The 26,269-nt window shown below is 48.7% G+C and overlaps 1 long non-coding RNA gene across 1 annotated transcript in view; it reads left to right on the plus strand.

The window, feature by feature from the left end:
* The first annotated feature begins 119 nt into the window (after positions 1 to 119).
* LOC140408608 (uncharacterized) overlaps positions 120 to 26,269 on the plus strand; it is a 205,094-nt gene continuing 178,944 nt past the window's right edge. The window contains exon 1 of the long non-coding RNA XR_011940151.1: positions 120 to 237. This is a non-coding gene — a long non-coding RNA (uncharacterized lncRNA). The remainder of the gene's footprint in view (positions 238 to 26,269) is intronic.

A 26,269-nucleotide genomic window follows, 5' to 3' on the forward strand; every position in this document is an offset into this window, starting at 1 on the left:
AGAAGCTTAAGTAGGATTATTGAAGTTAATGGCAAGTGCAAGAATGGACAGATGGTATGGAAACTTACTTGTTCCACTCTAATGTCGTTTGTCTGTTGTTGCTCTGTGTACAGACTGTTTTACCCTCTGCCTACTGATATACGAGACCAAGGAAACCTGCTGATCATCACCTACTTCCCCATTTCAACCTGTGAATCATTTCGCTTCCTGAATATTACTGAGGAAGCTCCAAGACAGGTGAGAGAATATCCTCTGGTTGTGGACTAAACTGCCATATTGGACAGGGTGATGAATCAAGCCAAAAAAGTAATTTACTTGACTTCATAATCTATTACAGAAAGTCACTAATTAACTGCTCTCCTATCATGGCTTTCTAAATAGAGTTGAATAATTTTCTGATGTGGAAATATTTGTAGGGCTACAGGGGAAAGGTAGGAGAGTGGTACTGAGTGCATTGCTCTTGCAAAGAGTAGGTCGAAATGCAACTGGACAAATGGCCTCCTTCTGTGCTGTCATCATTCTATGATACTTCTATGCTCAGTTGTGGTCCACCTATAAGCACTCAGCTCCAGGCCTTATCCCAGACACAGGTGCAAGAGCTGAATGTCTGAGAGAGGTGGGAAGAGCTCCTTTCGCATCAGGACATCATGAATATGGCACCGAGGAGCACCAGGAAAACGGAGGTCAATAGAGGTGGACGGGAATGCAGTCAAGGACAATAATAGCAGTATTGTGGGAATGCCAACACCTCCAACGTCTTCTCCATTCACACACTATCATGATTTTTATCCCTGGATTTACCATTCTGGAACTCTCACCACAAGAACTGATGCAAGCCCACTGAAAATGGATAATAACCTTGGTCCTGCCAATGTTGCCTCCATGGCAGGAACAAAAGAAAGAATGTTTCCAAACCTTGTGAATCTCAAAGTAATAAACAAGTGAGAAATATATCTGCAAATGGAGCTGAATCACTCAGATTTCATGGCCCGCTGCCACTGTTTGGAGACCTCCTTGGTAAAACCTTCTTTTCTATGTAAATAGAATGACAATAGTTGTAGTATTTCGATATTAGAAGTAGCTTATATGTACTGAGTACAAATTGAGTGTGGTGTGGAGTTTTCTTTAAAACATCAAAGAACAAATTGTTAAAACCAGTCAGTTGAAAAAAATAAATTTAGTGTATCCAATTAATTTTTTTTCCAATTAAGGGGGAATTTAGCGTGGCCAATCCACCTACCCTGCACATCTTTGGGTTGTTGGGATGAGACCCACGCAAACACGGGGAGAATGTGCAAACTCCACATGGTCAGTGACCCAGAGCCAGGATCGAACCTGGGACCTCAGCACCGTGAGGCAGCAGGGCTAACCCACTGCGCCACCGTGCTGCCCCAGTTGTGTTTTTACGTAAACTGCTGGCAGCTTGCTCGGAATCTTCTCAAAAGTCCTCAGACAAATACCCAGGAGTTGCAAGTACAAGGATTCCGGGGGAGGAGGTTTGAGTTCTCTCTTCAGACAGTCAGCAGGAAGCAAGTATACATCTGTGTTTGTGGAAGTGACCTGAAATTGAGGTAAGGAGGTAAACCTTTTATCTTGCTGGGTTTGTAAATACAGCTCACATTTCCTGGTAAGCTGGCTATTATCTTTTCGTCATGGAAGGAAGATATTTACCATTGGTTCAGCTGACAGTTTATCTTATCCATTTGAACAGTTGATAGATATCCTTGTGTTCTTTTCAAAGTTAATTTATACCACTCACTGGTTAATGAGTCTATTGTTTTTTATTAGTGAGGATAGTGTATTCTTTAAACTGTTCATTTTTTTGTTTCATCAATTAATTTCCCACCAGTTACAAATGTTAAGATCTTATATTTATTTGTCATTACACAAAAATCTTATCTACCTACTAAGAAATCTTTAAGAGATGTAAGTCTTCATGTACCATCTTATATTAAAATCACTTTTGGTTTGCTTTATTTCTTTTTTGTGTTTGTCAAGAGGATGGGAATAAAATTAATTCAATTTCATGTACCTGGTACACGTGTTAAGCATTCCCAAGTCAGGAATAGCATAGGAAAAGCTGGAGCTAAGGTCCCTATTACTCACTCTGATTTCTGCTTTAACAATGCCTCAGTGTCTGTATTGTGCTACACTATATTATAACACTAGAATTGGTTTCAGTGTCTTTTTTTAAATACTGATTTAGCTGACATTCATCTCAAATTATAATAACCCCTATGACAGGGCTGCAATTGTTTTTTTATATAGAAATTTAGAGTACCCAATTTTATTTTCCCAATTAAGGGGCAATTTAGCGTGGCCAATCCACCTAGCCTGCACATCTTTGGGTTGTGGGAGTGAGACTCACGCAGACACGGGGAAAATGTGCAAACTCCACACAGACAGTGACCTGGGGCCGGGATCGAACCTGGGACCTCAGCGCCGTGATGCAGCAGTGCTAACCACTGTGCCACCGTGCTGCCCAGGTTCACGACTTTTGAACCCACAAGTGAACCACACCGTTGGGAACTTGGCCCATTGGAGGCAGTGATTCTCGGATACCCTGGAGAATAGGGTGTCAGGCCCACTGATAATATGCCTACTGTACATCCCAATTTGGCGTCAAACCAACGTCTACCGCAATTTTGGCATCGGAAGCTATTCTGCGCCCGATTCGTGTTTCACTGTCAGATACCTGCGGTGAGGTGCTGCGGATGGTCAGGCGGGAGGGGGCAGGGGGGGCCGGGAAGGGAGGGGGGTGCGAGCTGGGGGGGAGGACGGTCCTCCCACAGGGCCTACACTGGTCCCCAATCCCCACTGCCCCCGGCCAGTACTGATCAGCCCACCCCCACACACAGCAGGCAGAGCACCGAGGCAGGTTATAATGGTGGTTACAGGTGTTTAATGTGAGGAAATATACACATAGTCTGTGCCCAAGCCCCATAACTCAACTGTGCCCTGCACCTGTGCCAACCTATTTGGTGCCTAACTTTCTGGCCTTACGGGCCCTAACACTATGCCTCGTTTTACCAGCTGCCCACCAGATGCACCAGGGACAGGAGGGTGGGGGGGGGGGGGTCGTGTTCCGGCACCTCCTCTGCAGAAGTCACCGGCACAAGCCCCATCACCCCTGTGTGTGTGTGGGAAGAGGGGGGGGGGGATGGTTGAGGGGGGTAAGGGTGAGGGGGTGAGGGTGAGGGGGGTGCGGGCAAGGGGGGTGTCGGGTTAAGGGGGGGTGAGGGGAGTGTGGGGGAGGGGGGTATTGGGGGAGGGGGGGTGAGGGGAGTGTGGGGGCTATGTTAGACGTTTCGACGCATGCAGTCCAGGGATTGAGAAGATGATGGCATCAGTGGCCAGGGAACCCGGCCATTGTGGCTGGCATTGGTGCTGGCATGTGGGACAGGGTGAGGGTCCGGCAGCCCCCCGGAGGGGAGGGTACGGGTTACGGGTGTGTGGGGGGGACGGGGTTAGTGCCAGGGGCACAGCGCCACCTACTCACCTTAGCCACCCTGAGGATGTCGTGAAGTTTCTTCCGGTACTGCTGGTCAGTCCGGGCGACGTTCCCCATGGCGCTGACCGCCTCTGCCACCTGCGCCGAGGCACAGCGAACGGCGGCGCCTGGCTTCCTTCCTCCCGGGCCGGGGTACAGGGTCATCTGCCTCTCCTCCACATCATCCAGGAGGGTGTCCAGCTCAGCATCCGTGAACCGTGACGCTGCTCTCATAGAGTCTGCACCGGCTCTTGGAAAGAGCACCCTACCTAAGGTCCACACCTCCACCCTATCCCCATAACCCAACCCAACACTAAGGGCAATTTTGGACACTATGGGCAATTTATCACGGCCAATCCACCTAACCTGCACATCTTTGGACTGTGGGAGGAAACCGGAGCACCCGGAGGAAACCCACGCACACACGGGGAGGATGTGCAGACTCCGCACAGACAGTGACCCAAGCCGGAATCGAACCTGGGACCCTGGAGCTGTGAAGCATTTGTGCTATCCACAATGCTACCGTGCTGCCTTACAGCATTCTTGTTGGCTGGGACGGTGTGCGTGGAGAATGGATCGTTTAAGTGCGGCTGTGGCGTGTGAGCCTCATGTGCACCAATCACGGACCCGGCGAATCTGGCGCCGTTTTGCATGGAACAGGTTGAGTTCCACGTGGCGATGGTGCGAGCCCATTTCGAGTTGCTGAATCGGTGCAGCAGTTGCGCCGTTTTTCAAGTCATAAAACACCACTGTTCCCACGCTGGCAGGATTCTCCGATTTGGAAACTATGTCCCCACGCCGGCGTGGGATCGGTTGCGTCTTAGGCCAGGAAAACTGGCGCACAACGGTCACTGATTCCCCGGTTTACTGGGGGCGAGCAGGGAGGCAGCGTAGCGCACCCGGCTCTAGCTGCCAATATGGCCTGGAGAATTGCCGGGTCCGTGGCCGCTTCATGGCGGATGCCGCTCATGGACCCGGCCCGCGGAATAGTCCCCCACTTCGGCCGGCTCGTGCTCCCCGGACCGCCCCGCCGCAGTGCCCCCAGCCCTGAATATGCCCACCCCTGCCCGCGGATCGGCCCTCCCCCGACTGTGCCGCCACTGGACTGAGTCCGCAGCCACCATGCCAAGTTCCCGGTGGGTGAAACCGCACGTGTCCCATGCCGTCGGGAACTCGGCCAGTCGGGGACGAAGCATCGGGGGGCTGGCCACAGGCAATGGCCTGAGGCCGTGGGTATGTGGCGTACGCCGCTTTGGAGGGGGCGGAGCATTGCGGAACCGGCAATGCCCGCGATTCTGTCGGGAATTTGGATTCTCTGGCCAGTCGCCGAACGCGATTTCGGCATTGCCAACCGGAGAATCCAGTCCCAGATGAGGCAATAGCAATGATCATTGATATGTGTTTCAATTGACTCCATAAGGAAAAAACAGGCAGTAAGGTAACAGGGGAGATGATCGAGGGAGAGTGAGCCAAAGGGATACGTTTGGGGAGGCCTTTGAAGGACACAAGAGAATAAACAAGTTTCAGAGTTTTAGGGAGATTGAGGACCAAAGCTATTAAAGCTGAATGGTACAATGGGAGATCACGTGGATTGCACAGGAGGACAGAATTAAAAGGCCATAGGCATCGATAAGGAAGTATATGATTTTGGAAATTTACGTATGTATAATAGGCCAGACCATGGGGGGATATACAGCAAAGGCAAGAATCTTGAATTCAAAATGCTGAGTAACAGAGAGCCCATACAGCTGTGGGCCGGCTGGGGCCAGAGGGCACCTCGGGGGGTGGCCTGGGGACACCTATACAACCCGTGTTCCCAGTGGGCTGTAAGCGGCATGTGCAGCTGCATGGCTGCCTTACTGGCTGCAGCAATGGTGTTCCGTGTCCGTCCACCCCGACCCCACAGCCCACCTCCTGGCCACCCCCCGCTACTCCCCTCGGCCAGCGGTACAACGGTCAGCACACTATGGCGAAGTAGGACACTTTCCGTACCACCTCTCGCTCCCTCAGCAGCCACAACGCCGGTTTCACGATTTTTAAAAGCACAAGTGAACTGCACCGTCGGGAACTCAGCCCATCGGAGGCGGAGCATCGCGGAGGCCTCGGGAATACCGGGCCAGGCCCGCTAGTGACATGCAAACGGTATTTACTGTACGTGTGCTCTGGATCGCATTGATACCACTGTTGAGGTGAAGGAGAACTGCGATTTGGCGTCAAATCTGCACCAGCCGCGACTTTAGCGTCAGAACATTTTCTCCGCCCAATTGTGTTTCGATCTGGTTCATCATTGCCCCAGCCGTGCTGCTACGCAGGCCACAGACAGCCCACTGTGAACTTAGGGCCATGGGCCGTATAGGTGTCCCCCCTGGCCACCCCCCTAGGTACCCTCTGGCCCCAGCCTATTCATCAGCTGCATGGGCGAGCTCCAGCGCAGCCATCTTGCAGGCTGGGATGGTGTGTGTGGGGAGTGCAATGTGTATGTGTAGCTGCAGCTTGTCAGCCTCACGAGTGTCAATCACGGACCCGGTGAATCCCGCACTGTTTCTCATTGGAATCGGTTGTGTTCTACGTGGCGCCGGTGCTAGTCCCTCCACAATTGCTGAATTGATCCAGGTTTGGCACCAGTTTTGCTCTTGTAAAAGTCCACGAATCCTGCGTCAGCAACAACACTTAGGGCACAATCTTCCCAAAAGGGAACAAAGTTCCCGAGCGAGTGCGTTTAGCTGCATATTTCCCGGCACTCGCAGTGCTGAGAAACACGTGGCTATTCAATGCTACTCCTGTTGAATCAGGGGCCAAGATGGAAAACGCATGGCAGAGGCCACACATAGCCCCGATTTTTACAACGAGGAGCTCCCCTCGCCGGAACAGACCGTTGTAGCGAGAGATCGGCGACCCGATCTCCGAGGCCCATAAAAAAAACACCAACCTCACCCCAGCCCAAACACAACATGGGAGAGTCCCGGGTCCCCGGTCCCCCATCCCACTGCACACAGTGGGTAACATCAGCCCAGTCACATGCGCAAAAAATGACACCTTGGCACTGTCAACCTGGCAACATCCCTGCCTGCTGGGAATGCCACCTGGCCATATTGGCAGTGCGAGGATGGCACCCAGGTGACACTACCAAGGTGCCCAGGTGGCACCAGCAGTGCCAGGGCACCACCCTGCCCAATAGGCATGCAGCTGGGGGCCTTCGATCCTCTTGGAGACCCCCACAAATGCCATCCCATCTGGTTCTGCTTTGTGGGAACCAGTTTTTTTTTCAAAAAAATATACATTATTCATAAAATCTATCATAAACATTGCAGAACATTTCGAATTGTCTTGACTGTACATTTCCATCAGAGTTACACATTCCCTTGACTTTCTTCCATTCAATTTTGATAACATTACACACATAATCGCTCTTTACGTTACAATTCCTTCTCAAACATTTACATTGTCATGTTTCTTTTATACATTGGAGTGTTAATGACCCAGACCGAGGGGGGTTTACTCTGTTACCCGCCCCTCGGTGTACATTTGCTGGAAAGACCTTACACAGTGGTCTTTCCCCATTGCGCCTTGGCGGCAGCTGCCCCAAGCTTGAGTGCGTCCCTCAGCACGTAGTCCTGGACGTTGGAATGTGCCAGTCTGTAACACTCGGTCGAGGACAGCTCTTTGCACTGGAAGATCAGCAAGTTTCGGGCAGACCAAAGGGCGTCTTTCACCGAGTTGATGACCTTCCAGCAGCAGTTGATGTTTGTCTCACTGTGTGTCCCTGGAAACAGTCCATAGAGCACAGAGTCCTGTGTCACAGAGCTGCTCGGGATGAACCTTGACAAATACCACTGCATCTCTCTCCAGTACCAAACAGCACTCACCCAAGTTCTCCCATGCAAAGGGATTGAATCCCAAATCTTCAGGTACCTTGGAAATCTGCACATTAGAGTAAAGTTTACTGCCTCCTTCTATTATGCAGATTTGCCAAAGAGTGATCCCGCCCATCGTTGGGCGGGATTCTCCTTGCAACATCTCGTGAGACATTGCGAGCCGGGTGGATCCCGAGAGCGGGGTCTGCCGGCTTTCACCGGCCACACTATGCCGCAGTAAGATTGTTTTCTGGCGCAGCGTGGCCGGAAGATTGTGCGCTTAGTCTCAGACACAGAGAATCCAGCCCTTGATGTTTCCCTCCAAAAGAAGAAATCATATGGTAATAAGTATTCATTCTTGTTGCTTTTCACTACGACAGGTACATTGAAGGCACTAACTGATTGTGTACCATTCTGGCATTCATATCTACTTGGGATTGCCAGTGTCCAGTCACACTGCTGATCCTGCAGAGTTCTCTAGCCAGAAAGTAGGAGATAGAGATATGCAGAGACCTGCTAACTGCCAAGAGGCCATTGGTATCTCCAGATTATTGTATAGGTTTCAGCTGGACCAGATGGGAACTTTTATTTGTTTTGCACTGTTAACTTTCAATCAATATATAACTGATGCAGTGTAAGGCTGCTATGGCCGGATTAATCTGATGGGAAGGCTCCCATCCTCTAGAACAGCAGTTGTTTTTCTAAGCTCTTCCGTTGAAGTTACATCAACCAATCTGGAGAAACTGTGTGGAAATTCATCCCCCATATTTCCCAGGCCTTTTGTCTTCACAACCAAATTTGATATTGCTTCCCTCACTGTGGAGTTAAACAGCTTACATCAATGCGATGTTTGTTGTGTTATGTTGCTTCGGATAACACATTCTGCTACTTAGAACATAGAACATAGAACAATACAGCGCAGTACAGGCCCTTCGGCCCACGATGTTGCACCGAAACAAAAGCCATCTAACCTACACTATGCCATTATCATCCATATGTTTATCCAATAAACGTTTAAATGCCCTCAATGTTGGCGAGTTGACTACTGTAGCAGGTAGGGCATTCCACGGCCTCACTACTCTTTGCGTAAAGAACCTAACTCTGACCTCTGTCCTATATCTATTACCCCTCAGTTTAAAGTTATGTCTCCTCGTGCCAGCCATTTCCATCCGCGGGAGAAGGCTCTCACTGTCCACCCTATCCAACCCCCTGATCATTTTGTATGCCTCTATTAAGTCTCCTCTTAACCTTCTTCTCTCCAACGAAAACAACCTCAAGTCCATCAGCCTTTCCTCATAAGATTTTCCCTCCATACCAGGCAACATCCTGGTAAATCTCCTCTGCAGCCGCTCCAAAGCCTCCACGTCCTTTCTATAATGCGGTGACCAGAACTGTACGCAATACTCCAAATGCGGCTGTACCAGAGTTCTGTACAGCTGCAACATGACCTCCCGACTCCGGAACTCAATCCCTCTACCAATAAAGGCCAACACTCCATAGGCCTTCTTCACAACCCTATCAACCTGGGTGGCAACTTTCAGGGATCTATGTACATGGACACCTAGATCCCTCTGCTCATCCACACTTTCAAGAACTTTACCATTAGCCAAATATTCCGCATTCCTGTTATTCCTTCCAAAGTGAATCACCTCACACTTCTCTACATTAAACACCATTTGCCACCTCTCAGCCCAGCTCTGCAGCTTATCTATATCCCTCTGTAACCTGCTACATCCTGCCACACTATCGACAACACCACCGACTTTAGTATCGTCTGCAAATTTACTCACCCACCCTTCTGCGCCTTCCTCTAGGTCATTGATAAAAATGACAAACAGCAACAACCCCAGAACAGATCCTTGTGGTACTCCACTTGTGACTGTACTCCATTCTGAACATTTCCCATCAACCACCACCCTCTGTCTTCTTTCAGCTAGCCAATTTCTGATCCACATCTCTAAATCACCCTCAATCCCCAGCCTCCGTATTTTCTGCAATAGCCTACCGTGGGGAACCTTATCAAATGCTTTGCTGAAATCCATATACACCACATCAACTGCTCTACCCTCATCTACCTGTTCAGTCACCTTCTCAAAGAACTCAATAAGGTTTGTGAGGCATGACCTACCCTTCACAAAGCCATGCTGACTATCCCTGATCATATTATTCCTACCTAGATGATTTTAAATCTTGTCTCTTATAATCCCCTCCAAGACTTTACCCACTACAGACGTGAGGCTCACCGGTCTATAGTTGCCGGGGTTGTCTCTGCTCCCCTTTTTGAACAAAGGGACCACATTTGCTGTCCTCCAGTCCTCTGGCACTATTCCTGTAGCCAATGATGACATAAAAATCAAAGCCAAAGGTCCAGCAATCTCTTCCCTGGCCTCCCAGAGAATCCTAGGATAAATCCCATCAGGTCCCGGGGACTTATCTATTTTAAGCCTGTCCAGAATTGCCAACACCTCTTCCCTACGTACCTCAATGCCATCTATTCTATTAGCCTGGGGCTCAGCATTCTCCTCCACAACATTATCTTTTTCCTGAGTGAATACTGACGAAAAATATTCATTTAGTATCTCGCCTATCTCTTCAGACTCCACACACAATTTCCCATCCCTGTCCTTGACTGGTCCTACTCTTTCCCTAGTCATTCGCTTATTCCTGACATACCTATAGAAAGCTTTTGGGTTTTCCTTGATCCTTCCTGCCAAATACTTCTCATGTCCCCTCCTTGCTCGTCTTAGCTCTCTCTTTAGATCTTTCCTCGCTACCTTGTAACTATCCATCGCCCCAACTGAAACTTCACACCTCATCTTCACATAGGCCTCCTTCTTCCTCTTAACAAGAGATTCCACTTCCTTGGTAAACCACGGTTCCCTCGCTCAACGCCTTCCTCCCTGCCTGACCGGTACATACTTATCAAGAACACGCAGTAGCTGATCCTTGAACAAGCCCCACTTATCCAGTGTGCCCAACACTTGCAGCCTACTTCTCCACCTTATCCCCCCAAAGTCACGTCTCATGGCATCATAATTGCCCTTCCCCCAGCTATAACTCTTGCCCTGCGGTGTATACTTATCCCTTTCCATCATTAACGTAAACGTCACCGAATTGTGGTCACTGTCCCCAAAGTGCTCTCCTACCTCCAAATCCAACACCTGGCCTGGTTCATTACCCAAAACCAAATCCAACGTGGCCTCGCCTCTTGTTGGCCTGTCAACATATTGTTTCAGGAAACCCTCCTGCACACACTGTACAAAAAACGACCCATCTATTGTACTCGAACTATATCTTTTCCAGTCAATATTTGGAAAGTTAAAGTCTCCCATAATAACTACCCTGTTACTTTCGCTCTTATCCAGAATCATCTTCGCCATCCTTTCCTCTACATCCCTAGAACTATTAGGAGGCCTATAAAAAACTCCCAACAGGGTGACCTCTCCTTTCCTGTTTCTAACTTCAGCCCATACTACCTCGGAAGAAGAGTCCCCATCTAGCATCCTCTCCGCCACCATAATACTGCTCTTGACTAGCAGCGCCACACCTCCCCCTCTTTTGCCTCCTTCTCTGAGCTTACTAAAACACCTAAACCCCGGAACCTGCAACATCCATTCCTGTCCCTGCTCTATCCATGTCTCCGAAATGGCCACAACATCGAAGTCCCAGGTACCAACCCATGCTGCCAGTTCACCTACCTTGTTTCGTATACTCCTGGCATTGAAGTAGACACACTTCAAACCACCTACCTGAACACTGGCCCCCTCCTGCGACGTCAAATCTGTGCTCCTGACCTCTATACTCTCATTCTCCCTTACCCTAAAACTACAATCCAGGTTCCCATGCCCCTGCTGCATTAGTTTAAACCCCCCCAAAGAGCACCAACAAATCTCCCCCCCAGGATATTTGTGCCCCTCAGGTTCAGATATAGACCACCCTGTCTGTAGAGGTCCCACCTTCCCCAGAAAGAGCCCCAGTTATCCAGAAATCTGAATCCCTCCCGTCTGCACCATCCCTGTAGCCACGTGTTTAAATGCTCTCTCTCCCTATTCCTCATCTCACTATCACGTGGCACGGGCAACAACCCAGAGATAACAACTCTGTTTGTTCTAGTTCTGAGCTTCCATCCTAGCTCCCTGAAAGCCTGCCTGACATCCTTGTCCCCTTTCCTACCTATGTCGTTAGTGCCAATGTGGACCACGACTTGGGGCTGCTCCCCCTCCCCCCTAAGGACCCGGAAAACACGATCCGAGACATCACGTACCCTTGCACCTGGGGAGGCAACATACCAAACGTGAGTCTCTCACGCTCCCACAAAATCTCCTATCTGTGCCCCTGACTATAGACTAAGACTTGATGCAGTCTTAACTAAAGGAAGCTCCAGACTCTGAAATGAGTTCAACGTGTTTATTGAACTATTAATACAGTTCGCAAATGAGTTCGACTCTTTGCTAATCTAACTGTAGTAACTCAGTCTAACTGTACCAGCTTGCTCTAAGCCACGTGCTGGGGTGTGATGCTGCTGATCAACCCTGTCTAACTCTCTAGATGTCTGTCTGTGGAAAGAGGCAGGGTGTGAGTGCCTCCTCCCTTTTATAGTGTTTATGTCATGCCCCCTTGTGGTGATGCCACCTCTGAGTGTCCTGACTGCCCATTGGTTGTGTCCTATTCTGAATGTTCATTGGTTGCATGTTTGCATATCATGACATGTTGAAACCATTTTTGCATTTGTGCTATTTGTGTAACTTAACTAGTGTGTAAATGACAGTCTTTTTGTAATCTTTGAAGTGCAGGGGAAAAATGGTAATGATCTCCAAACATTTGTGTGTGAAGCTCTGTAGATGTGCCAACTACACATGCAGCTTGCCATATAAGGCAGGTAAAGGCAGATTGAACAAAGTTCAGCGGGTTCAAATATGCAAGTTACTCCACTATCACGAGAGTGCTGGAGACCTCAGGGATACCTAAAAGAAACGAGACAGGTGTTGTTAAAGACAGATGCTCCTGATTACACCCTTTAAAAAAAATAAAACACATGTTTTGTGTGGAGTCCCATTTTGTCAGGCACACCCAAAAACAGAATTTGAACCTCCACCATTTGAGGTAGTTGGATTCTTGTGCCAAATGTTTCCTCCCATGTCTCATAGTACATGTGAAATCCATCACATCAGTTGACAAACGGAATAGATTGCGCAATTAGAATTTACAATATTTATGGTACCTCAAAGGAAAATGTAAGAAGTAATTTTATTTTTAAAAAGGTGATAAAATGTAAATTACCAAAGATAGACCACTCTCCAGAGCACGCTGACTCCAACTCTCACCACGGGAGGAGATCACTATCCAAGAGTGCTGAATACACTTCATTCCCTTTTACTGGAGAGAAGCAGGCGCACCAAGCACGTAGCATTGTGACTGTTCGCAGGTTCGCACTGCGGGCTCCACTTGTCAATTCTCACATGTACTAGAAGGGATTCCAGTCCCTCAGCATTCAGCTGGTGTGCGGCCAAACTGAGTGCATCATGTAGGTCAATGCTGGTATCCTGGCAGCAGCCTTGATGCCTCCATTCTGCTGCAGTCTGCTGCCCCCATGGCAAGCCAGAGAGTTGCTCTTGGATGACAAGGACTACCCTCTGACAGCACAACCCATACATGCGTGGACAGCATAAATATATTGAAAGACACAAGATGCATTTGAGCAGACCACTGGGGTGTTTAAAGAATGCGTCTACTGTCTGGAGGAACCCTGCATCACACATAAGAGAATGTGTCAAGATTCACCATGATTAGCTGCATGCTGCGTAATTTCACCAACATGAGAGCATATGCCTTGCAACCAGCAGAGGAGGAGGCAGGGTGGGGGCAACCAACACAATCCTCCTCTGACTGCGGTACCAGTGAATGCAACCCATACACAGCAGCCCCATACCTTCCACCTTTACTTTCCATTACAGCATCCTCTTGGCAACACTGCTCAAATAAAAGATATAACAAAGCAGGCATTCCAAACCAAATTTATAAATCAAAACATAGCATATTGCATTAAAAAAGTCAACAATACATCTTTGTGCATTTCCTTAGGTGCCTGCCATGCATGCACCTTTACTGGTCCTTGTGCTCATATACCTTTCTACTCCAGTGGCTGCAGCATGACTGGTGCACATCTGCTGATATTAAATAGGAGAGATTGCAGATAGTCTTGAATGGCTACTTCCAGCAGCTCTGGCTCAGGACACCCAGCTTTGGACTGCACCATTGTGGCATAAGTGGCAGATGGCTGGTTGCCTGAGGGGCAATAGCAAGTGTACAGGCAGATTGGTAGGGGAGGAAGGATGAATGCTGCCTTCCCGAAAAGGGATAGAAGGTTTGTGCTCCATAGAGCCACTGCCATGCCTCCAGGTAGGCGCCTCAGCAATCCTAATAATGGAAGTCAGATTGATGGACTGTGAAGACAGCCTACAAGTTCTTTTGATACTGATATTGCTGCAGCTGCAGATATTGTCAATGGACTAGTAATTCAGAGATCCAGGGTAATGCTCTGGGGACCCAGGTTCGAATCCCACCTCGGCAGATGGTGAAATTTGAATTCAATAAAAATCTGGAATTAAAAGTCTAATGATGACCATGAAACCATTGTCAATTGTTGTAAAAACTCAACTGGTTCATTAATATTCTTTAGGAAATCTGCCGTCCTTACCTGGTCTTATCTACATGTGACTCCAGATCCACAGCAATGTGATTGACTCTTAAATACGCTCTCCTCTGAAATGGGCAAGCAAGCCACTAAGTTAAATGGCAATTAGGGATGGGCAATAACTGCTGGCCCAAACAGCGACACCCCCATCCCATGAAGGGCGGCATGGCAGCATAGTGGTTAGCACTGCTGCCTCACAGCTCCGGGGTTCCGGGTTCAATTCTGGCCTCGAGTCACTGTCTGCGTGGAGTTTGCACTTTCTCCCCGTGTCTGCATGGGTTTCCTCCGGGTGCTCCGGTTTCCTCCCACAGTCTAAAGATGTGCAGGCTGGGTGGATTTACCATGATAACTTGACCCTTAGTGTCCAAAAGGTTAGGTGGGATTACTGGGTTATGGGGATAGGGTGGAGGTGTGGGCCTAGATGGGATGTTCTTTCAAAGGGCCAGTGCAGACTCAATGGGCTGAATGGCCTCCTTGTGCACTGTAAATTCTATGATGCTATGATAGTTAGCACTGCTGCCTCATAGCACCAACTTCGATTCCGGCCTTGTCTATGTGGAGTTTGCATGTTCACGCCTTGTCTCCATGGGTTTCCACCGGGGTTGATTACCTCTAGGCTTCCAATCACCATTTGCATTTTTTGCAGATTATAACATTTTGGTCGGAGCCTTTGCTATCTTCTTTCTGACATTATTTAACTACCATTCATTGCCTTATCCATTATGACTTAGCTTTGTTTTACAAACAAGTTCATGGATGAGATTCTCCATCCCGGGACATCTGGAAAGCATTCCCCGATGGGACAGAGACTCCGCGCTGCCAGCGTGAACGAGGTCCATGATGCATGCTGGTGGGGGAAGTAAATAAATGCAAATGGGCCTTAAACATTTTTTAAGAGTACCCAATTAATTTTTTCCAATTAAGGGGCAATTTAGCAGATAAGGGCCAATCCACCCACCCTGCACATTTTTGGGTTGTGGGGGCGAAACCCACGCAAACGTGGGGAGAATGTGCAAATTCCACACGGACAGTGACCCAGAGATGGGATCGAACCTGGGACTTCGGCGCCATGAGGCAGCAGTGCTAACCACTGCGCCACCGTGCTGCCCGCAAATGGGTGTTAATGATCCATTTGCATCTATTTAGCGGTCCTGGCTAAATATGCTCTGGCCTCCCATGATTTTCGGGACCTAGCGGCTGAGAATCACATGGGCACTGATCACTTGTGGTTTTTACCAGACTGGTCCTGACGTGGTGGACCTCGCGGTGGGCCAAGGGGGCCACGCTGATAGAAACAATCCAAGCCCGTCCAACCGCTACCCACCCCCAACAATGCACTGCCTGCCCACATCTCCGTTAGCAAACCCCCCCATGCCCCCACACAGGGACCCGTGTAATAGGGGGACCCCCCACAGGGACCCCCTGTCTAAAGGAACCGCCTCCACAAACCTCCCCTCCACCCACAGACCACCACACAGTACACCACCCCCCTCCCATCCCCTCCCCATCCCCAGAAAAGAGACCCCTCTCTGGAAGCTAGACAGCAGTCCAGACAGGGGCTGTGGGAAGCATCATAGCTGTAGTACTTACCTTGCAGCTCCATGTGTCCATTCGTCGAAGGAGAGCATCTGAGATCCATTATCTGTAAGCCATTTGTAGCTTTCAAGTAGTGGTCTGTGATAGACAGCTTGTATAAACAATCTGCAGCTTTGATCCATTCATATCCCTTCACTTTAGTGGCCTAAGTGGTGAAACCCCAATGTTTGTAAACACCAACCACAGCAAAGAGAGGTAAGTGCATTCCAATCACTCAAGTATGTGATTTCACTGCACTTACCTCTCTTTCACCCCTGGGGGGAGTCGCCCTATTACAGGGGTCCCTGGGGGGCCCCCTATTACACCTGGAATATTTGACGGGATTCTCTCAGTCCACGCTGAGCCAGAGAATCGCCTGGCTGGGCGCGAATCGCGCGACGCCGCTCCGACGCCGCTCCGACGCCGCTCCGCCGATTCTCCGGAGAGCAGAGAATTGGCACCGGCGCAGTTGGCACGGCGCCAGTCAGGGGCTGCTCTACATGGCCCCCCCCCCCCGGCGATTCTCCGTCCAGGATGGGCCGAGCGGCCACACAATGGGTCCAAGTCCCGCCGGCGCCGTCCACGTGTGGTCTTACCCGGCTGTACCTCGGCGTGCATGCACCCGGGGGCAGCCTGGTGGGGAGGGGGAGGTAGGGGGGCCCAACGCTGGGGAAGACCTCAGCTGTGGCCTGGCCCGCGATCAGGGCCCACCGATCGGCGGGCCGGCCTCTCGGACTGGGGGCCTCTTTTGCTCCGCGCCAGCCCCTGTAGCCCTACGCCATGTTGCATCGGGGCCGTCGCAGGGAAGGGAGCCACTGCGCATGTGCGCATTGGCGCCGGTCTCACTGCACAAGCGCGCACTGGCGCCGGTCGCAGTGCGCATGCGCAGACCCACGGCGCCCAGTTGATGCCGGGATCAGGAGCTGGTGCGGTGTGGGACGCTCCAGTACTGTGCTGGCCCCCTGTAGGGGTCAGAATTGCTGATCCTGAGGCCATGTTGACGCCGTCGAGAAACGCGACGGCGTTTACAACGGTGTCAACACTTAGCCTCAGGATCAGAGACTCCTGCCCATTGTGTGTGGTTTTGGTCCCTTGATCTTAGGAAGGATGCTCTTGCATGAAAGCAGTGCAGAGAAGGTTTATCAGACTGATTCCTGGGATGGCAGGACTGACCTATTAGGCGAGATTGAGTTGGTATTCACTGGAGTTCTGAAGGATGAGGAGGATCTCATGGAAGCATAAAAAGTTTTAACAGGACTAAACAGGTTAGATGCAAGAAGAATGTTCCCAATGGTAGGGGTGTGCAGAGCCAGGGATCACAGTCTGAACATACAGGGTAGATCATTTAGTACTGAGATGAGGGGAAGTTTCTTCACCCAGAGAGTGGTTGGCCTGTGGAATTCACTACAACGGGCGGCACGGTGGCACAGTGGTTAGCACTGCTGCCTATGGCGCTGAGGACCCTGGTTTGATCCCGGCCCCGGGTCACTGTCCGTGTGGAGTTTGCACATTCTCCTCATGTCTGCATGGGTCTCACCCCCACAACCCAAAAAGATGTGTCGGGTACTTGAATTGGCCATTCTAAATTGCCCCTTAATTGGGGGAAAAAATAGAATTGGATACTCTAAATTTAAAAAAAAGAATTTGATACCACAAAAAGCAGTTGAGGCCAAAACATTGTGGGCGGGATTCTCCGTTGGCCAACACCGGAATCGAGAAACACGATTTGGAAAAGTCGGTTCTGACGCCAAAATCTTGCCGGGTGTCGGTTTCACGCCAAATCACAATTGTCCGGTGTCTGGACAGCGGCGTTGATGAGTTCCAGAACACACAAACAGTAATACGCTGTTGGGACATCATTAACGGGCCTGACCTAGTATTCTCTGGGACCCCTGCGATGTTCCGCCTCCACTCGGGTGAATTCCTGATGGCGAGGTTCACTTGTGTTTTTTAAAATCGTGAAACTGGCGCCGTGACTGCTGAGGGAGAGAGAAGGGACAGGGAAAGTATCACCGCAGTTTGCTGACTGTCCTGCCGTTGGCCGGGGAGGTTTCTGCCAGGGCCGGGGGGAATAGCGGGCGGTGGCCAGGAGGTGGGCTGTGGGGTCGGGGTGGATGGGTACGGAACACCATTGCTGTGGCCTGCTGGCAGCCATTCAGCTGCACACGCCACTGACAGTCCACTGTGAACTTAGTGCCACAGGTCATACGGGTGTTCCCCCAGGGCCCCCCCCCCCCCCCCCCCCGCCCCCGAGATACCCACTGGCCCCAGCCGACCAATTAGTGGGATGGATGCGCTCCTGCACAACCAGTGCCATCTTGTTGGCTGATATGAGTGTGTGTGAAGATTGTAATGTGTATACGCGGCTGCAGCCTGTCAGCCTTCTGAGTGTCAATCACGGATCCGGCGAATCCTGTACCATTTCTAATTGGAATCGATTGTGTTCCATGTGGCGCCGGTGCTAACCCCTCAGTGGTCACTGAATCAGTCTAGATTCAGCATCAGTTTATCTGTCGTGGAAGTCCACGAATCCTGCTCCAGCGTCAACACTTAGTCTCAGGTACGGAGAATCCCGCCGTGTCTGTTTCCAAGAAGCACTTGGGGCGAAGGAGATCAAAGGATATGGGGGGGAAGACGGGATCATGTTATTGAGTTGAATGATCAGCCATGATCATAATGAATGGTGGAGCGGGCTCAAGGGGCGGAATAACCTCCTCCTGCTCCTATTTTCTATGTTTCTATGATATGTTAATTAATAAAAGATGGGCAAGCTGTTCTCCAATAATCACATTCAGAAAGAGGAATTTTCCATTAGGTTCCTACATTTCAACTCCTCAGTTAAGAAAACTCACTCCCACATCAATTATTCTCTGTTTAGAGGGCAGCACGGTGGCACAGTGGTTAGCGCTGCTGCCTATGGCGCTGAGGACCCGGGTTTGATCCCAGCCCCGGATCACTGTCTGTGTGGAGTTTGCACATTCTCCCCGTGTCTGCGTGCGTCTCACCCCCACAACCAAAAAAGATGTGCAGGGTAGGTGGATTGGCCGTGCTAAATTGCCCCTTAATTGGAAAAAAAGAATTGGTTACTGTAAATATATATTTAAAAAATATTCTCTATTTAATCCCAAATGACAATTATCTTAATTCATGATTCTATTTCAAAACCCACTATTTTGACAATACAAAAGATTTGCACCAACTGTCAAAAAATATCCAGCACCTGATCTGGATACAGTAAATTAGCAGAAAGTGGATTATGAATACAGTGAAAGCAACAGGAATGATAAGGTATATAGCATTCCAATTTTCTCTCGGTAATGGAGTCTTGCAGGATACAGCTCCATGGAAATGAGCAGTCCTCTCATATGAATGTTGTTGGACAATTGGACTATAAAAACTGCGCCCCGATCTCCAAGGCCAGGTTGATAGGGTTGTTTCGAAGGCGTATGGTGGGTTGGCTTTCATTAACAGGGGGATTGAGTGTAAGAGCCGCGTTGCTGCAGCTTTATAAAACTCTAGTTAGACCACACTTGGAATATTGTGTCCAGTTCTGGTCGCCTCATTACAGGAAGGATGTGGATGCTTGGAGAGGGTACAGAGGAGATTTACCAGGATGCTGCCTGGACTGGAGGGCATGTCTTATGAAGAAAGGTTGAGGGGAGCTTGGGCTTTTCTTACTGGAGCTAAGAAGGAAGAGAGGTGACTTGATAGAGGTGTACAAGGTGATGAGAGGCATGAATAGAGTGGATAGCCAGAGACTTTTCCCCAGGGTGGAAATGGCTGTCACGAGGGGACATAATTTTAAGGTGATTGGAGGAAGGTATAGGGGAGATGTCAGAGGTCGGTTCTTTACACAGAGTGGTGGGTGCGTGGAATGAACTGCCAGCAGAGGTGGTGGAGTCAGAGTCATTAGGGACATTTAAGCGACTCTTAGACAGGCACATTGACAGCAGTAAATTGAAGGGGTGTAGGTTAGGTTGATCTTAGATTAGGATAAATGGTCGCCACAACATCGTGAGCTGAAGGGCCTGTACTGTGCTGTACTGTTCTATATTCCATGTTCGATGAATCGGCCTGTCCGGCGTCTTTTGGTACTTCACATCCCTTTCCCGACAGGAATCTCCTCAGGCTCCAAAAGAAATGACTATGTGTGGGTGGATTTTGATGGGAATCACATCAGAACAGCTGGTGGGATTCTCACCGGTTTTCTCTCCCGAAATGACAGTTTGTCATTTTTTGGGAGAATTCCTCCACTAATTATTGTTAAGGTTACACTGACACTTCTGGCCACTACCCTGATACTGAGAGATACAGGGAAAACACACAATAAACAAACAGGGACTGGCAGAGTTCATAGTGTAATGGGTTCAACCTGCATTGTAATCACTGTTGTACCAATGAAAGCTGAATATCATAGAAACATAGGAATTAGGAGCAGAACTAGACAATTCAGCCCTTCAAACCTGCCCCGCCATTCAATCAGATCATGGCTGATCTCTTCCTTGACTCAAAGCCACCTTTCTACCTGGTCCCCTTTCTCTTTAACCTATTTTTTTTGCAGAAATATATCTATCTCCTTCTTGAAACCATTTAATGACTCTTACTCCACTACACTATGGGATAGCAAGTTCCACAAATATACCACCCTCTGCGAGAAGTAGTGCCTCCTCATCTCAGTTTTAAATCTACTGCCTCTCAACCTGTATCTGTGACCGCTTATTCTGGATTGACCTTCAAGGGGAAGCATTTGGTCTACATTTACTTTATCAATCCCTTTTAGTATTTTATATACCTCGTTCAGATCCACTCTCATCCTTCTAAACTCCAGCGAGTAGAAACCCAAACTGTTTAATCTCTCCTCATATGTCAAATCCTTCATCCCCAAAATCAATCTGGTGAACCTCCTCTGAACTGCCTCCAATGCCACCACATCCTTCCTCAAATAAGGAGACCAAAACTGGACACAATACTCCAGATGTGGTCTCACCAACACCCTATACAATTGCAACAATACTTCTCCACTTTTATACTCCAGTCCTTTTGCAATAAACACTAACATTCCATTTGCCTTTCTTATTACATTTCGTACCTGCATACGTACCGGGATTCTCCCTTCTGGGGACTAAGTCCCCACACCGGTGGGGAAACCGGCGCCAACCACTCCGGCGTCAACAACCCCCGAAAGTAAGTAATTCTCTGAACTTTCGGGAGCTATGTGGACGGCGGAGTGGTTGATGCCGCTCCAGCCAGCGCCAAAGGGCTGGCGGCGAAGTGCCGGCACATGTTCGCGCATGTGCGGTACGGCCGGCATGATCTCACTCATGCGCAGACCGGCCGGCGTATTTCCGTGCATGCGCGGGGGTTCTCTTCTCCACGCCGGCCCCCGTGCAATATGGCGGAGCCCTACAGGTGTCCGGCGCAGAGGAAAGAAGTCCCCCCACGGAACAAGCCCGCCAGCAGATTGGTGGGCCCCAATCACGGGCCAGGCCACCGTGGGGCTCCCCCCCAGGGTCGGATCCACCCGCTCCGCCCCGAGGACCGCCCCTGCATACTCACCTGCCAGGTCCTGCCGTGCGTGAGGTGAGTAATTCACGCCGGCGGGACTGGCCAAAACTGGACGGCCGCTCAGCCCATCAGGGCCCGGAGAATCTCCGAGTGGGCCGCTGTCAACGTCCCCCAACCGGCATGGCGGGAATCCCACCGCCGCCCTAAAAACGGCACCGGAGAATAGGGCAGCCGGCATCGGGAGGCGGAGCGGGGTTCGCCCCTCCCCCCGGGGATTCTCCGACCCGGCGGGGAGTCGGAGAATCCCGGCCACTTTCTGTGACTCATGAACAATGACACCCAGATCCCTCTGCTCAGACGCATCTTGAATCTGCTTTCCATTTAGATAATAATTTGCCTGACTATTTTGTTCAGCCAAAACAATAACTTCACACTTATCCACATTAAACTCCATCTGCCAAATTTTGGCACAAACTCCTAGCCTATCTAAACCCATCTGTAAAATCTGTGTCTGCTCATCACTGCCTGCTTTCCCACCTATTTTAGTATCATCCACTGATTTTGCTATGTTACGCTCTGTCCCTGCTTGCAGATCATTTATATAAACTGCAAACAGTTGAGGTCCATTCACTCAGATGACATATTTTGCAATGGTGATAAACCAAACTCCTTTGCCAAGCTTTCGATGACCCTGGCCTTCTCTCTGAATGAGTATTCATGCTTTTGATGACGGCCTTTCAAAATACACTGGGCAGTTATATAGCATCAAGTAGATCCTGGTGTACGTCTCACCTCTGGAGGTGATTTGGTACCCAGTATGGTTTCAGGCATGTACCAGTATAATCTGGTAGCAGACTAATTTCCAAATCGCCAAATAACAACTGCTGAATCTTCTGTATTCTGTTCCACATTCTCTCATAGTGTAGGAAAATATGTTTATTCATTGCACTTGTGAGTGTACTCATCGAAGGAAATGAGAAAAATTATCTTGCAAAAGGAACTTATTAAATGTCGATAGATGAGGAAATGTCTACTCCATTGGTTCACCTAAGTTATGCTATTCCATTAGAAGTGACTTGGTTAGCAGGGTGGCACAGTGGTTAGCACTGCTGCCTCACGGCGCTGAGGTCCCAGGTTCGATCCCGGCTCTGGGTCACTGTCCGTGTGGAGTTTGCACATTCTCCCCGCGTTTACGTGGGTTTCGCCCCCACAACCCAAAAAAAAAAGATATGCAGGGTAGGTGGATTGGTCATGCTAAATTGCCCCTTAATTGGAAAAAATTAATTGGGTACTCTAAATTTTAAAAAAAAGAAAGAAGTGACTTGGCTCATAGTCTTCTCCATGTCTTTCTATTCTGAGCAAGTCTTTTCATTTTCCAAAACCTTCCTTTAGTTTTCAAGCCATTTGGCATTAATATTCTCTCCCTTCCTCTTTTTCCTTGAAATCTTCCTTCCATTGCATCTCTTCCTCTTGAGCTGTGATGTGGCCAATCTCTCCACCCTTTCCTAATTATGTTCAGCAAATGTCTTTGTTCACTCTCTGTCCTAATATACACCAGTATATCATGGTGCAGACACACACACTGATGGACACACAGTGGGACCAATCAACACACACAACACCGCAGCCAATCACCAGTTAGAGCACACTCACTATAAAGACAGGGGGCATCAGAGTTCCCGCTCATTCGGGATACAGCCTCCTACAAGGAAAGAGCTTACAGCTTGCAGCACAGATCTTCACCATGTGCTGAGTGCATAGGCTGGTTCGGACAGGCATAGGTCTTTAGATTAATCTAACATCGTGTTAACCCACAGTGAAAGTATGTTCAACAGTTTCTAACTTAATAAAATAGTGTTGCACTATTTTAAGTGTTGGTGGCCTGTATGTGTTCCACGGATCAGAGCACCCAACACATACATCACTCTCCTCTGTGCTTCACCATTGCTTACTTTTGCTGTCCATCTGATGCTTCCTTTTCTGCTCCAAATGCACAATTCAAAGCTAGTTAGCAGGCTGGTTCCTTCTCTCTGCAATGTTCTAGTTTCACATCCATAAAAGACAACAATCCAAAAAAAGCTCTTTACATGTCACTTCTTGAGTTGTTCATTCAGCTTTCCAGTTGGCAACAGTCTCTTACCAAATACAGCCTTTCCCAATTGCTATCCTTGTTCTTATTTCATTGTAGCACCTTCCATCTGCTAACATGCTTCCTAAATACTTAAATTCTTGCACCTTTTCTAGTTCTTTCCCTTGTTGCTAACTTTTAGTTGGCTCTTAAATGTTGTGCGTTGTATCTTTACTTAATTTGCTCTGTTTCTATAACCTTTGCGCTAGAGTTGCCAGGTATCTTTATGATATCGCCACGAGGTTCAAGTTCAAGTACTGATCAATAACTCGACACACTGGCGGGAAAACCGGCACCAACCACTCCGGCGGCAACAGCCCCCGAACGCAAGGAATTCTCTGAACTTTCAGGGGCTATGTGGATGGCGGAGAGGTTGGCGCCGCTCCAGCCGGCGGCGAAAGGCCAAAAGCAAGTTCGCGCATGTGCGGTATGGCCGGCATGATCTCACTCATGCGTGGACCGGCCGGCATTTTTCCGCGCATGCGCAGGCCTGCCGCGTATTTCCGCGCATGCGCGGAGGTTCTCTTCTGCACGCCGGCCCCCGGGCAATATGGCGGAGCACTACAGGTGTCCGGCGCGGAGGAAAGAAGTTCCCCCCATGGAACAAGCCTGCCCGCAGATCGGTGGGCCCCAGTCACGGGCCAGGCCACCGTTAGGGCCCCCCCCGGGTCAGATCCTCCCCCCCCCCACTGAGGACCGCCGCCGCATACTGACCTGCGAGGTCCCGCCGTGCGTGAGTAATTCACGCCGGCGGGTCTGGCCAAAACTGGACGGCCGCTCGGCCCATCAGGGCCCGGAGAATCTCCGGGGGGGTGGGCGCTGTCAACGGCACCCGACCGGCGTGGCGGGAATTCCGCCGCCGGCCTAAAAACGGCACCGGAGAATAGGGATCGAACCTGGGACCTCGGTGCCGTGGGGCAGCAATGCTAACCACTGTGCCGCCGTGCTGCCCCCCATAGCAACTGTTTAAGTAATGAAGCTCAAAGTGTGACAGGAAGGGCCAAAGTGTACGAATATTTTTTTAAAGCAAATAGATTCAAAAGGGGATAAAATGGTGAAAAGCAAACTTGATGACCCTTAAATGCATGCAGTATTCAACACAAAATACATGAATTAATTGTACAAGTTGAGGTTAATGGGTAGGATCTTGTAGCCATTACCATGATGGATTACAAGGAAATCAAAGCTGGGAATTAAGTATTCAGAGGTATCTGACTTTTCGTAAGGACAGGCAGAAAGGAAGGATGGTGGGGTAGCTTTGTTAGTACAAGATGGAATAAGTACGATAGCAAGAAATTATCTTGGATTGGAAGATATAGGATCCATATGTGTGGAAATAAAAAATACCAAGGGGAAGAAGACATTGATGAAAGTAATCTATAGGCTTCCTAAACGTAGCTATACTGTAGGACAAAGAATAAATCAGGAGATAACGAGGGCATGTATAAAAGGCACTACATTAATCATGGGTAACATTAATCTTCATGTGGATTGGGAAAATTAAATTGGCAGAGGTAGCCACGATGAAGCATTCAAAGAGTGTATTCAGGACAGTTTCCTAGAACAACAGGTTGCACATCCAACCAGGAATTAGGCAATTTTGGATCTGGTAAGGTGTAATAAGGTTTAATAAACAATCTCAGAGTAAAAGATCCCCAAGGAAACTGTGACCCATAAGATTGTAGAATTTAGCATTCATTTTGCGAGTGAGAAACTTGGGTCTGAAACAACTGTGCTACATTTAAATGATGGTAATTATGAAAGAATGAGGGCAGATTTAAATGGAGTAGATTGGGAGAGCAGTTTAGCAGGAAAGACGGTTGATCAGCATTGGCAGACCTTTATGAAAATAATTCATGACTCACGACAAAGATATATCCCAGTGAGGAAAAAATTTCTATGAACGGGATAAATCAACCATGGTTAACCAAGGAAGTTAAGGATAGTACTAAACTGAAAGAAAAATAACACATAATGTGGCAAAGATGAGTGATAAATCAGAATTTTAGGAAAGTTTTAAAAACCCAACAAAAGATGACCAAAAATATTAAACAGAGCGAAGATAAACTGAGGGTAAATCAGCAAGTAATATAAAAACTGACAGTAAGAGCTTCTTTAAATATATAAAAAGGAAGAGAGAGGCCAAAGTGAACATACACCCCATGGAGAATGAGACTTAGAAATAATAATGGGGAATCAAGAAAAGACAGGGGAGTTAAATAAATACTTGCAACAGTATGCACAGTGGAGGACACTAATAATATTACAAAAATACTAAATAATCAAGGGGCCAAAGGCGGGGGTCAGGAACTATCACTGGAGAAAAAGTACTCGGGAAACTAATGGGGCTGATAAGTCCCCTGGACCTGATGGATTGCATCCCAGGATATTAAAGGAAGTACCAGGACTTTGCACATTCTCTCCATGTCTGCGTGGGTCTCACCCCCACAACTCAAAAGGTGTGCAAGGTAGGTGGATGGGCCACACTAAATTGCCCCTTAATTGGAAAATAAAAATAAAAAATTAAAGGAAGTACCTACTCAGATAGTGGATGCACTGGTACATCTTCCAAGAATCCTTAAATTCTGGAAAAGTCGCAGAGGATTGGAAAACTGCCAAAAGGAAGGAAGAGCATAAAGTGGGTAATTATAGGCTATTAACTTAAATTAACTTCTATTATTGGGAAAATGTTAACAAGTCCGTTATAAAGGATATAAAAGCAGAGCAGTTAGAAATACATAATATAATCAAGCAAAGTCAGCATGGTTTGATGAATGGGAAATCATTGGGCAGCACAGTGGCACAGTGGGTTAGCCCTGCTGCCTCATGGCACCAAGGTCCCAGGTTCGTTTCTGGGCCACTGTCCTTGTGGAGTTTGCACATTCTCCCCGTGTTTGTATGGGTTTCTCCCCCACAACCAAAAGATGTGCAGGGTAGGTGGGTTGGCCATGCTAAATTGCCCCTTAATTGGCAAAAATTAATTGGGTACTCAAAATTTATATATAAAAAAAGAATGAATGGGA

Source organism: Scyliorhinus torazame, chromosome 3 (assembly GCF_047496885.1).
Source record: "Scyliorhinus torazame isolate Kashiwa2021f chromosome 3, sScyTor2.1, whole genome shotgun sequence".
Classification (NCBI taxonomy): domain Eukaryota; kingdom Metazoa; phylum Chordata; class Chondrichthyes; order Carcharhiniformes; family Scyliorhinidae; genus Scyliorhinus; species Scyliorhinus torazame.